General features: G+C 41.4%; 1 long non-coding RNA gene across 1 annotated transcript in view; it reads left to right on the forward strand.

Moving 5' to 3' along the window:
* The first annotated feature begins 5,262 nt into the window (after positions 1-5,262).
* Positions 5,263-13,711, forward strand: part of LOC131502336 (uncharacterized) — a 64,937-nt gene continuing 56,488 nt past the window's right edge. The window contains exons 1-2 of the long non-coding RNA XR_009257013.1: positions 5,263-5,407; positions 10,830-11,057. This is a non-coding gene — a long non-coding RNA (uncharacterized LOC131502336). The remainder of the gene's footprint in view (positions 5,408-10,829; positions 11,058-13,711) is intronic.

The raw sequence follows: 13,711 nt of genomic DNA on the forward strand, positions 1-13,711 counted from the left end.
GGGCTTCTCAACAAGATTTTATGCAATGGGGTAATTAATGCCTTTGAAATTCTGAGCAAGTGATTATTTTCAACCAAGATTTCTTTCCTCAGCAAAGTCTCAAAAATGTCGGGTATAGGGGCGCCTGGGTGGCTATAGGGGTGCCTGGGTGGCTCAGTTGGTTAAGCGTCTGACTCCAGCTCAGGTCATGATCTCGCAGTTCATGGGTTCGAGCCCCTCATTGGGCTCTGTGTCGACAGCTCAGAATCTGGAAGCTGGAGCCTGCTTCAGATTTTGTGTCTTCCTCTCTCTCTGCTCCTCTTCACTCATGTTCTGTCTCTCTGTCTCTCTCAAAAATATAGAAACATTAAAAACATTTTTTTTAAATGTTGCCTATAATGCATCCCTACTCAGGTGGTGACACTCAACCAAAGCAAGGATGTAAACCAAGAGAGAGATTCACAAAACAGGGTTCCCATCCAAGGGAGAGGTGAAAGGAATTTACAGGATGACAGCTTTTCGGCGAGCTCAGAGCACAACTGTCCAGGAGGGACACTTATAGGTGGAAAAGTCTTCAAAACCCACACAAAAGTGACAAACCTGAGAGATAATCTGAAAGCTTTGCTCATTTGACCATAAAGACAATTGGACTGACAAGCATTTTCACAAGACCATTGGTAGGTATGGAAAGACTTGGCTCCAGGTTCAGATAAACTATGCAAAGGAGGGGAATGAATCAGGTAATCATTAACTACTGAAAGAACAGAAACTGCCTACGGAAGGAAATGTAATCATACTATGTATCTTGGCTCATCGGTTGATATTTGTGTAACCATAACGATGCAAACTTTAAAGTACGATATAACAATTGGTAGAATGGGGGGGGGGTTGTAAGGAAATTGAATCCTCATGGACCAGACCCCAACAGATAATTATAATGAATCAAAAGACAACAATGCATGCATGCTATTTAACAATATGGAAGTAACTATCAGAAAAAAAAGTTAAAACTTGAAAGTGAGATAGGCCAAGTGGTGGGGAGGGGGGACAAAGAGACAGAGGTCTTGCTTTTTTTTTTTTTTTGGTAGTGTAAGCATTTTAGACACAGTAATATACCATAGTAAATCAGCATATAATATACTTCGATAAAAATTATGATTTATTTGACAAAGAATCAGTGGGGGTTAAACATAAGGACAGCAGGTTATTTTCACCACCATTTTCTGAACACTCTGCCCACAGATCTCCTGTGGTTTCATCCTGCCTATAATCAGACAGGAAAGATCCAAAAAACTCTTTCGCACTGAGATCCTAGACACTTAAGGGGCTGTCTTTGAGGAGGAGTGTCCCGGGGGTTGGGGTATGCATTTTAAAAGAGGAGTTTAGAGCAGGGCCATGCTAAGCAAGGAATAATTTCTAAATATGGAAAAACAGACATTAGCACAAGTTGTGACCAGGGCAGGGTCTGGTTACATGGGTGGGTGGAGAGGTGACGTCCTTGGTAGCATGGAAACTTTCACTACGTTCTCAAATAAAGTCATGTAATAAAACCAAACATTTGTATCACATTTATCAAATGCTTTCACCTAGGTCATTTTATCTGAATCCCATGAGGTCAAGGTCATCCAGCTAATACACGAATAAGGATGGAGCAAGAACTAGGATCCAGAAGTGGCTGCCAGTGATCCCAGCCACTGTATCACTCCACCGAGTGCTTCCATGTGAATTTTCTGTGGCCCCTTCCCCACTGCCCTTAAAACACTCACTTGGCCACTGTAGTGCTTAGTGCTGCACATGCCCCAGCTGTTCCAGAATTTCTGCACTAACCTGCCCTGGCCCCTGATTCTTTTCTTTCCACGCACTGAGCAAAGGTGGGCAAAGGAAAGGCAGGGGCATCAGCAAAGAAAGGGGAGGAAGGGAGGTGAGGTTGAGTGGAGAAGCAGTGGGGTAAAATCAGGGCTCCTGCACCCTTTCTGTTCGGTGACTGGAATTACAAACATGTGTAGTGCTCTGTGCTCTCAATGTTCATCTCCTCAGATTCACAGAACCAAGCCCCTTCTGCTGCCTAACAGTCAAGGCAGAAGACAGGCATTTAAGATCATGTGGGCTAACAGAACACGTGAGGAGAGGCATGCTCCTGGCCCTTTGATCCACAAACAACCCGAAGTGCAAAGGCGGCAGTCTTAAGAGGAAGTTTCTCAGTCTTCTCGGACTGACAGGGAACCACAAACCATGTGCATGGTCTGCCCTGTCAGGGCTTCTCTCATTGCCTCCAACCAGACACCTAGCAAGTTGGATGACATCCAGAGCAATGTCCCAATCGCTCCCTCAAGAAAACCGGCCACCCCAAGCCTAGAGCCTGAGGAGGTGCCCCGCTGTGGAAATATTAGGAGGGGCCACGCTCAGGAGGTGGAAGACATCAGTGATGGGAACTTAGCTCCAATGTTCTGGGAGCCGCAGCCTCTGGGAATGCCAACCCTCCCCCCCCCCCCCCCACCTTTTGGCCCAGTTTGGGGAATCTGGGTGGGTTAACCTTCGCCCAGCTAGTTTACATTTCCTCAGGCAGGCTTGCTGAGAGATGGATGGTGCGTGAGCGATGGGGATGCCCACACCGCATTCCTTCCTTCTCCTAATGGCCCCCCTTTCTCTGTGTTTCACTTTGTGACTGCTCTAGGAGGCCGTGGGTCCCAAATTATCTCTTCAGTCCATCTAAGAAAAACAATGGGATTGCCAGAAACACATTCACATTGAGGTATTTGAGATTTAATGGGACGTTCCCTGCATGCTTTGCCTTGTAACAGAGGAGACAGGAGAGAGCAAATCTTTACAGAGAACTTCAGGCACTGACATACAGCCTATGGCTGCCTTCAAAGACACATAGAAGTTTTGGGTTAGCACAGTCCCTGAAATCACCCTCACTTCACAGAGGAGGAAACTGAGGCCCGGGTAGGGAAAGGGACTTGCTCATAGTACTTAAAGAGTTAGCAGCAGAGAACTCAAGTCTTTGTATCTTGTGGTTCTATCATCCCCTAGGATATTTTCCTTCTCTGCGTAGTCAAGATCGCTTCATCACCCACTATGACTGTGTTTTAGCTCCTAGGAAGAGAGGAAGAAAAAGTACAGGGTAAGCCATTTTCTTTGTTTTTTAAACTCAAGTATAATTAACATCCAGCATTACGTTACTTTCAGGTATCCAATATAGTGATTCAATAATTCTATACATTACTCAGTGCTCATCATGAGCACTCATCAAGTGCACTCTTGATCCCCTTCATCTCTCAGGTAACCACGGATTTGTTCTCTATATTTAAGAGTCTGTTTTATTGTTTTGTTTTTCTGGTTTTTCTTTGTTTCTTTGTTTAATTTCTTAAATTCCACATTATGAGTGAAATCATTTGGTATTTGTCTTTCTCTGACTGACTTATTTCACTTAGCATTATATCCATCCATGTGTTGCAAATGGCAATATTTCATTCTTTTTTATGGCTGGGTTTATACATATATATATATATATATATATATATATATATATATATATATAGTGGGTGTGGGTTAAATGGGTGACAGGTATTAAGGAGGGCGGTTTTCGGGATGAGCACTGGATGTCATATGTAACACATGAATCACTGGGTTCTACTCCTGAAGCTAAGACTACACTATATGTTGACTAACTTGAATATAAATAAAAATAAAAAATAAAAATAAAAATGGAAATCACTCTTCTACTTAAAAAATAAATAAATAAATAAAGGGGCACCTGACTGGCTCAGTTGGTGAAGCATGTGACTCTTGATCATGGCATAAGTTCAAGGTCCATGTTGGGTGTAGAAATTCCTTAAAAATAAAATCTTAAAAAAAATGTTTCAGGGATTTATGTTGAAATAAAGCAAGAGAATGGGCAGCGATAGGAAAGTGGCAGTTTCTAAAACATGCCAATTTGATTTCCCATGTAGAGGAAAGGCAGTTTTAGAAGGGAAGTGGGTTGCTGCTAGGCTAGGGAGGGTCTGAGACAAAGCCAATGAAGGAGGAACAGTGTCTGAAAGTTGCCAATTTGGGTAAAGGGCAAGCCAAAAGTATGTTTATGTATTCTGGATTGGCTACCGATAAAATTTAGCAGAATGGGATACAGAGATACAATCCTGATCAGAATGTCCCTGGTAGAGTCACTTCTATCTCTAAGCTGTGTCACTCTGGCCTCTTTACTCAGTTCCACTTGCCTGACTTGAGATGTTAGGTTAGTCTCCCTATCTCATGTTCTTTGAGAAGGGCATCTTCTCTAGATTGACACAGAAGTCTGAGAAAGGGGAACTGAATATTTCTAGACTAGTTCAGGTCAGTGCTGTCATTCTCTGAGGTTAGCATACCAACTGCTGGGAGTCGATAACAAGGCATTGCAATACACTCACAACTAGACAGAGGCAGCTACTCCAGCTGCCATCAGTCCATTGAAATGAGGTGTAAAGCAAAGACAGGTACATGTTCAGGCAAGTGATCACCACCAAAAGGTCTAAGACAAGGGGAAACCCGGCCCTATACAGGAGTCCTTGGACTAGAGGAGCCCAGTAGCAGACTGGTGCCATGGAATAAAGAAGTCCAAGAAGCTGGCAACTACCTGTCCATGGGGAGCAAAGCAAAGCTACTGAGTCTAGCTCTCTAGCCCCAAAGTGGTGTGACAGGTCTGAGCATTCTGGGAACTCAAGGAATAAGGAGTCAGGATGGAGACCAGAACAGATGCAGAGTATTATGAGCTATGGTGTTCACGTAAGGACAGAGGGAAGGTCAGTCAAGAAGCAGTATCTCAGGGTTTAAGCTTTATCATAAAATTCAAGAGAGAATGGAGGTTACGCCCGCATCTCTGCCCAATCCATGTTATGTCTATATCCTCTACTCCATACTCAAATTAGAAAATTGGGTATCATCCTTGACTCTTCTCTATTCATAATTACCAAATTCTATCTGTTCTATCTTCTGATGTTCTCTTAAAGCAATCCAATTATCTCCTGCCCTTCTGCCATTAGTTAGTCCAACCTATCTCTCTCTCTCTCTCTCTTTCTCAGATTACTGCAATAGCTTTCTCATCAGCCCCCAATTCCACTTTTGCTGCCCTAAAATCCATCTGTTATGCATTGAGTTGAATACTCCTCACCAAAGAAAATTCATATGTTGAGGTCCTAAATCCCCATAGCTCAGAATGTGACTGTATTTGGATACAGGTTCTTTAAAGAGGTAATTAAGTTAAAATAAGGTCATTAAGGTGGGCCTTAACACAATTTAACTGGTGTCCTTCTAAGAAGAGGAAATTTGGACACAGGTAGGCACAGAGGGAAGACAATGTGAAGGCACAGGGAGAAGATGGCCATCAACAAACCAAGGAGAGAGGCTGCAGAAGAAACCACAACTTGATCTTGGACTTCTATCCTCCAGAACTGTGAGAAAATTAATTTTTGTTGTTTCTGCCACCCAGTCAGTGATACTTTGTTATGAAAGTCCTATCAAATTAATACACCATCATCCACACTGCCTTCAGAGTGACCTTTATTAAATGCAAAGTTGGTCATGTTAGTTTTCTGGTTAAATCTCACAGTGAGCTCCTGCTTTCAGTCTAACAAAGAACAACCAAAAACCCTGGGTATATATGTGTGCAAGCATTGGAAGTTGCAAAAGCAATCATCATCAGAGAAGTCAAGATTTTAAGAGGGTTGAATCACTAAAGGAGAGTTATTTTTTTCCTAGGGGACATTTGCAAATTCTGGGTGCATAGTAAGAGACTGAGAATCTGGGCTTTGGCTAGACAGAGGGCCCCTACTGGAGGACACAGGAAAAATAGCCTTTGTGGTTATTAGGGGCAGATTTGAGGGGCCAAGACCCCAGTGAAAACAGAAATGGATTTAGTATCGTAGGTCAGGATTTACTTCTTTATTTAAGGCTGAATAATATTCCATTGTATGTATATACCGTATTTTCTCTATCCATTCATCTATTGATAGATATTTAGGTGTTTGCAAATTGTGGCCATTGTGAATAACACCGTGATAAACATGGGGGTGCCGATATCCCTTCAAGGTCTTGATTTCAATTCTTTTGGATAAATGCCAAAAAGTGGGATTGCTGGGTCATATGGTAGTTTGTTTTTAGTTTTTTTGAGAAACCTGTATACAGTCTTCCATAGCAGCTCCATCAATTTACATTCCCACCAATAGTGTACAAGGGCTCCAGTTTTTCTACACTCTCACCAACATTTTTATCTCTCTTTTAGAATAGCTATTTTATTTATTTATTTTTTAAAATAATTTAAAAAAATTTTTTTAATGTTTTTATTTATTTTTGAGACCGAGAGAGACAGAGCATGAGTGGGGAAGGGGCAGAGAGAGAGGGAGACACAGAATCGGAAGCAGGCTCCAGGCTCTGAGCTGTCAGCACAGAGCCCGACGCGGGGCTCGAACCCACAGACTGTGAGATTGTGACCTGAGCTGAAGTCGGACGCCCAACCGACCGAGCCACCCAGGCGCCCCTAGAATAGCTATTTTAATAGGTGTGAGGTGATATCTCATTGAGACTTTGGTTAGCATTTCCCTGATGATGAGTGATGTTGAGCATCTTTTCATATACCTGTTGGTCATTTGCATGTCTTATTCAAGAAATATCTATTCAGGTCCTTTGCCCATTTAAAATCAGGTTATTTCTTTTTGGTTTTGTTTTCTTTTGGTAATTAGTTGTAGGAGTTTCTTGTATATTTGGGATATTATCTCCTTATCAGATATATGGCTTGCAAACATTTTCTCCTATTCTGTAGGTTGCCTTTTCACTGTGTTGACTGTTTCCTTTGCTGTGCAGAAGCTTTTTGGTTGATGCTGTCCTACTTGTCTATTTTTGCTTTTGCTGCTTATGCGTTTGGTGTCATATCTGAGAAATCATTGCCAAGACCAATGTCAAGAAGTTTTTCCTCTATGTTATCTTCTAGGAGTTTTAGATTTGCAGGTCTTATGTTTAAATTTTTAATCCATTTTGAATTTATTGTTATGTCTGATGTAAGGGTCCAATTTCATTCTTTTGCATGTGAATATCCTATTTTCCCAAAACCATTTATTGAAGAGACTCTCCTTTCCCCATTGTGTATTCTTGGCACAGTTGTTGAAGATCAATTGACTGCATACATATAGGTAATATGGTTTTTTTAAGTAGGCTTCATACCCAGGGTGGAGACCAACACAGGGCTTGAATTCATGACCCTGAGACCAAGACCTGAGCTGATATCAAGAGTCAGATGCTTAACCAACTGAGCTACCCAGGCACCCCGGTAATATGTTTTGAAATTACAAACTGATCCCTTCACAATTGCACCAAAAATCATAAAATACCTAGGAATAAACCTAACCAAAGCTGTAAAAGATCTGTATACTGAGAACTATAGAAAGCTTATGAAGGAAATTGAACAAGATACAAAGAAAAGGAAAAACATTCCATGCTCATGGACTGGAAGAATAAATATTGTTAAAATGTCAATACTACCCAAAGCTATCTACACATTCAATGCAATTCCAATCAAAATTGCACCATCATTCTTCTCGAAGCTAGAACAAGCAATCCTAAAATTTGTATGGAACCACAAAAGACCCCAAATAGCCAAAGTAATATTGAAGAAGAAGACCAAAGCAGGAGGTATTACAATCCCAGACTTCAGCCTCTACTACAAAGCTGTAATCACCAAGACAGTATGGTATTGGCACAAAAACAGACACAGAGACCAATGGAATAGAATAGAGACTCCAGAATTGGACCCACAAAAGTATGGCCAACTAATCTTTGACAAAGCAGGAAAGAATATCCAATGGAAAAAAGACAGTTTCTTTAACAAATGGTGCTGGGAAAACTGGACAGCAACATGGAGAAGAATGAAACTAGACCACTTTCTTACACCATACACAAAAATAAACTCAAAATGGATAAAGGACCTGAATGTGAGACAGGAAACCATCAAAACCCTAGAGGAGAAATCAGGAAAAAAACCTCTCTGACCTCAGCCGCAGCAATTTCTTACTTGACACATCTCCAAAGGCAAGGGAATTAAAAGCAAAAATGAACTATTGGGACCTCATCAAGATAAAAAGCTTCTGCACTGCAAAGGAAACAATCAACAAAACTAAAAGGCAACCGACGGAATGGGAAAAGATATTTGCAAATGACATATCGGACAAAGGGCTAGTATCCAAAATCTATAAAGAACTCACCAAACTCCACACCCGAAAAACAAATAATCCAGTGAAGAAATGGGCAGAAAACACGAATAGACACTTCTCTAGACATCCAGATGGCCAACAGGCACGTGAAAAGATGCTCAATGTCACTCCTCATCAGGGAAATACAAATCAAAACCACACTGAGATACCACCTCACGCCAGTCAGAGTGGCTAAAATGAACAAATCAAGAGACTAGAGATGCTGGAGAGGATGTGGAGAAACGGGAACCCTCTTGCACTGTTGGTGGGAATGCAAACTGGTGCAGCCACTCTGGAAAACAGTGCGGAGGTTCCTCAGAAAATTAAAAATAGATCTACCCTATGACCCGGCAATAGCACTGCTAGGAATTTACCCAAGGGATACAGGAGGGCTGATGCATAGGGGCACTTGTACCCCAATGTTTATAGCAGCACTCTCAACAATAGCCAAATTATGGAAAGAGCCTAAATGTCCATCAACTGATGAATGGATAAAGAAATTGTGGTTTATATACACAATGGAATACTACTTGGCAATGAGAAAGAATGAAATCTGGCCTTTTGTAGCAATGTGGATGGAACTGGAGAGTGTGATGCTAAGTGAAATAAGTCATACAGAGGAAGACAGATACCATATGTTTCACTCCTATGTGGATCCTGAGAAACTTAACAGAAGACCATGGGGAAGGGGAGGGGAAGAAAAAAAAAGAGGTTAGAGAGGGAGGGAGCCAAACCATAAGAGACTCTTAAAAACTGAGAATAAACTGAGGGTTGATGGGCGGTGGGAGGGAGGGGAAAATGGGTAATGGGCATTGAGGAGGGCACCTGTTGGGATGAGCACTGGGTGTTGTATGGAAACCAATTTGACAATAATTTTCATATTAAAAAAATTAGGAAATGTGATAACCCTAGCTTTATTCTTGCTCAAGATTGCTTTGGCTATTCAGGGTCTTTTGTGTTTCCATATGAATAGTAAGATTTTTTCTCTATTTCTGTAAAAAATGTCATTAGGATTTTCATAGGAATTGCATTGAATCTGTAATCAGTTTGGACAGTATGGACATTTAAATAATATTAAGTCATGTGATCCATGAACATGGGATGTCTTTCCATTTATTTGTGCCTTTTTAAATTTCTTTCATAATTTTTTTGTACTTTCCAGTGTATATGTTTTTCACTTCCTTGGTTAAGCTTATTCCTAAGTATTTTATTCCTTTTGATGCTACCATAAGCGGGATTGCTTTTTTAATTTCCTTCTTTTTAAAAGTAGGCTCCATGCCCAATGTGAGGCTTGAACTCATGACCCTGAGATCAAGAGCTGCATGCTCTACTGACTAAGCCATCCAGGTGCCCCTTAATTTCTTTTTTGGATCGTTCCTTGTTAGTGTATACAAATGCAACTTATTTTCATATACTGACTTTGTACCTTGCAACTTTACTGAAATCATTTCTTAGTTCTAAGTGGGGTTTTTTTTGGTGGAGTTTTTAGAGTTTTATATACATAAGAACATGGCATCTAAAAACAGAGATAGTTTCATTTCTTTCTTTCTGATTTAGATGTCTTTTATTTCTTTTTCTTGTTTAATTGCTCTGGCCAGGACTTCCAGTACCATGTTGAACAGAAGTGGCAAGAGTTGGTGTCCTTTCCTTGTTTTCATCTTAGATAAAAGCTTTCAGTTTTTTACCACTGAGTATGATGTTTGCTGTGGGCTTGTCGTATATGGTGTTTATTACGTTAAGGTAAATTTCTTGTATGCCTAGTTTGTTGAGTTTTTTTTTTATCATGAAAGGATGATGAATTTTTGCAACTATTGAGATGATCATACAATTTTTAAGTTTCATTCTGTTATTATGGTGTATTGCGTTTATTGATTTGCATATATTGAGCCATCCTTTAATCCAGTGATTAAGAAGGTAAGTATAAAGTCTCAAAAAAACCCAAAAAACAAAGTGGTGTTTTGGGCAGTCTCACTGTGCTGAGTAGATAAGAATTAGAGTTCAAGATCTGCCAATGGTAAGGGCTTCATTGAACACACAAGATTATCAGCTGAAAGTTCTGCACAGTAATGCTTTAGAAGCAGGGGCAAAAGAGAAGTAGAAGGGCTTTACCAACATTGAACCTGGCCTTGATTCAACTTAGTCACTGATTCAGTAAAAGTGGTCTGCCCTTACTTGATCTACTTAACAGAGAAGAGTAAATTCTCTCTGAGGGAAGATAACATCATCTAGAGTCTATATATTTATTTATACTCAATTGGTTGACATTCATTCAAAATTTTCTAGGAATTATAAAGAGACAAGGGCATATGACTTAAAACCTAAAAAACAAAAACAAAAACCAGACAATAGATACAAACCCACAGGTGGTCCAGATATATAAAGAATAGAATACAAGGAATTTCTAATAACTATATGTTCAAAAAATAAACGAAGAGATGGGAAAATATATGAAAAGAAAAATTCAATCCAGTCATTAGAATCCATAAAGAATCAAATTAATATTTGGCCCATGATTAGCAATATCAATAGAATGCAGCATAAGTGAAGTTTTGCTGGTTCTAGGCATATTCTTTAAGAGCAATGGCAGTTTTTACTCTCTCTCTCTCTCTCTCTCTCTCTCTCTCTCTCTCTTAGGACACTCATTTTGGGGAGCCCTGTAAGAAGTTTGGCTCCCCTGCTGGACACATCATGTGGAGAGGAAAGTCTCTGAGATTTTATGTACAGGAAGAGAGGGATAGTCATCCCAGAGACCCAGTCGAGCGTCTAGATGACTCCAGTTGCCATCTGACTATAACTGCATGAGAGACCCTGAGTAAGACCAGCAGAAGAACTTCCCAGTGGAGCCAGCTAATTCACAGAACAGTGAGAGAAAACAGATTGATGTTTTAGTCATTAAATTTTGGAGTAGTCACCTAACAAGGTGACAATAGATAATAGAAATACTCTCCTTCCTAATTGCCCCATAGCCCATACTATGAGGTAGGGTCATGGAGATCTGATATCTGACCATCCCTGAGCACACAAGGCTAGATTTCCTTGTTGGAAACCTGTTCAAATCTCTGTGAAAAAGACTTTGTTCCTGTATCATCCACACTTCTGTGTGAGCCAAGCCTCACACAGATACCATCCCAGAAGGTATTATTCCAGGTCTTCTCTTGAATTGTGTAAGAAAGACTTCAGTCCCAGATCTTGGCAATTCTAGTATCAATGGGCAGGTGGGGAAACCTCTCTGGCTGACTCATAATCAGTAACTCAGATAGGTGGTCTCCTCCCTCTACATGCTTGCCTGTCCAGAGGTTAATAATTGCTCAATAGTATTGCCTTTCAAGGGAACCATATCCACCCACCCACCACCACATGCCCTTACAAGTCCTGGTTTCGCTCAAAAAAAATCTCCCATATGAATGCATGATATCCTCCTGAGGTTTGCATCAGATCGAGTTCAGGGCACATCCCCTCTCCCTGGCATCACTCTGCTTCAGACTTAGAAGACATATTGCCTCTGGCTTTATGTACTTATTTTCATTTTGTTAACATTTCCACCTGAACAGGTCCTGTGAAAATGTTAATTTGCTGTCATAATAATTTTAAAGTACATTTTGGATGTAGCTGCTGAGCATATCATCCAAGAAGACCGCTTGTATAAAGCAACCCACCTTATATTGTTTTATTTACAATGCACATCCTTGTGTTATAAATCTAGCCAACTCAGTTATCCATCCAGGCTACTGAAAGGGCAAGGTGGTGTAAATAATCTAAAACATAGGAGAAAAGGTCATTTATATTTGTTTTGGGACTGTATGATAGATTTTTCCAGCGGCAGCAGGTGTTCCTAACTATGATTGTGCTTAGGCTAATACTAGAATTAGCGTTCACACTCTGAGCATATACCTGTCAAGAACATGTTGGGTATCTGAGCAGGGAGAGCTGACCAAAGACTCAAGAAGGTGTCTGATGTAAAATTTGCCTGCCAAGTCTTGAATCCTCTTTTTGTAACTGAGCTATCAGACTTTCCGTATGAAATGAGAGCTGTTCCTCAATTTGACCGGCTGCATACCAACCCTAAAGGGCATCATTTCTGACATTCTCAAAATCTCTCTTTGTGATTCGCCTCCAAACTCTGTTCTCCTTTTCTTTCATCACGAGAGAACCTGGGCTGCTGTATTAATGCCTCCATTGCAATGTCTGTCCCTGATGGATTTTTGTGGCCAGATGGGAGGCTTGATAGGGAGGCCGGGAAGAATGCGCTGGAATCAGCCATGATACTTCTTTATCCCGATTACTCCTAAATTCCCATCCCTGGCTCAGACCTCTCTCAAAATCTAGTGCTGTGTCAATCTGCCTATTATCTCCCCCTGAATGTCCCACAGGACCTTCTCCTGAACTTCTCTTCCTCACTCTCTTCCAAACCAACTTCTTCTATGTTTTTTGCATCAGTGGCAGGTACCACTATCCACTCTTCACACTTCTTTGTCTTTCCTCATCTTCTCCAATTCTTGTTTTTACCCCAGTTATCACTTCTGTCCACCTACCTCTCTCCACCCTCTCTTCCACTCAGACCAGGGCTCTATCACCTCTCGTCTGGTCTACTCAGTCATTCCCATAAGAGGCTTCCTTGCATGGAATTTTGCTCCCTGCCGCCATCCATCCTCCACAGAGCAAAGACAGGGAAGAGTTGTTCTTTTTTTTTTTTTTAATTTTTTTCTTAACGTTTATTTATTATTGAGAGACAGAGAGAGACAGAGCATGAGCATGGGAGGGGCAGAGAGAGGAGGAGACACAGAATCTGAAGCAGGCTCCAGGCTCTGAGCTGTCAGCACAGACCCCGACGCTGGGCTCGAACTCACGAACCGCGAGATCCTGACCGGAGCCGAAGTCGGACGCTCAACCGATTGGGCCACCCAGGCGCCCCAGAAGAGTTGTTTTAATATACATATCTCATCAAGTCACTCCTGTGCTTAATGCTTTCCCATTGCCCTTAGGGCAAGGTTTAAGGTTTGAACTCCTTGCCTCCTCCACAAAGGCCTTGCACAAATGTGACCCCTGCCAACCTTTCTAAGCTTTATGTCATGTGTCTCTTCTTTTTGGTCTCACCACTTCAGCTGTGCTCTATTTTTCTCAATCTCAGGCATGCCAGGCTTTCTAGTCTCTGGGCCTTCATCGAGGTCCTTCTCTCAGCCTGGAGCACCCCTTCACTTTCCTCTTCGTCTGAGTCCTCTCCATTTCTTCAGATCTGAACCAAAATGCCACCGACTCAGGGCAATTTTTTCTGACACTCTTGGTGTTCATGTCTCCCTGTTTTATGCTCTCCTAACCCCCTGGACTTCTTTGTGGCTCTCCTCAGACTGTGGGTGCCACAAAGGGATAGGACATAGATGGTTTTTTCCCTGCTCAAGTTGTTAGCACAATGGTTGGAACAGAATAGCAACTCAGTAAATACTTTCTGGCTGGTTGAATAGCCCCTACCTGGCCTCCCTTCCTCCAGGCTCTTTCCTTCCAACCTGTCCTTTCTAGCA

This window comes from Neofelis nebulosa, chromosome X, assembly GCF_028018385.1.
Source record: "Neofelis nebulosa isolate mNeoNeb1 chromosome X, mNeoNeb1.pri, whole genome shotgun sequence".
NCBI lineage: Eukaryota > Metazoa > Chordata > Mammalia > Carnivora > Felidae > Neofelis > Neofelis nebulosa.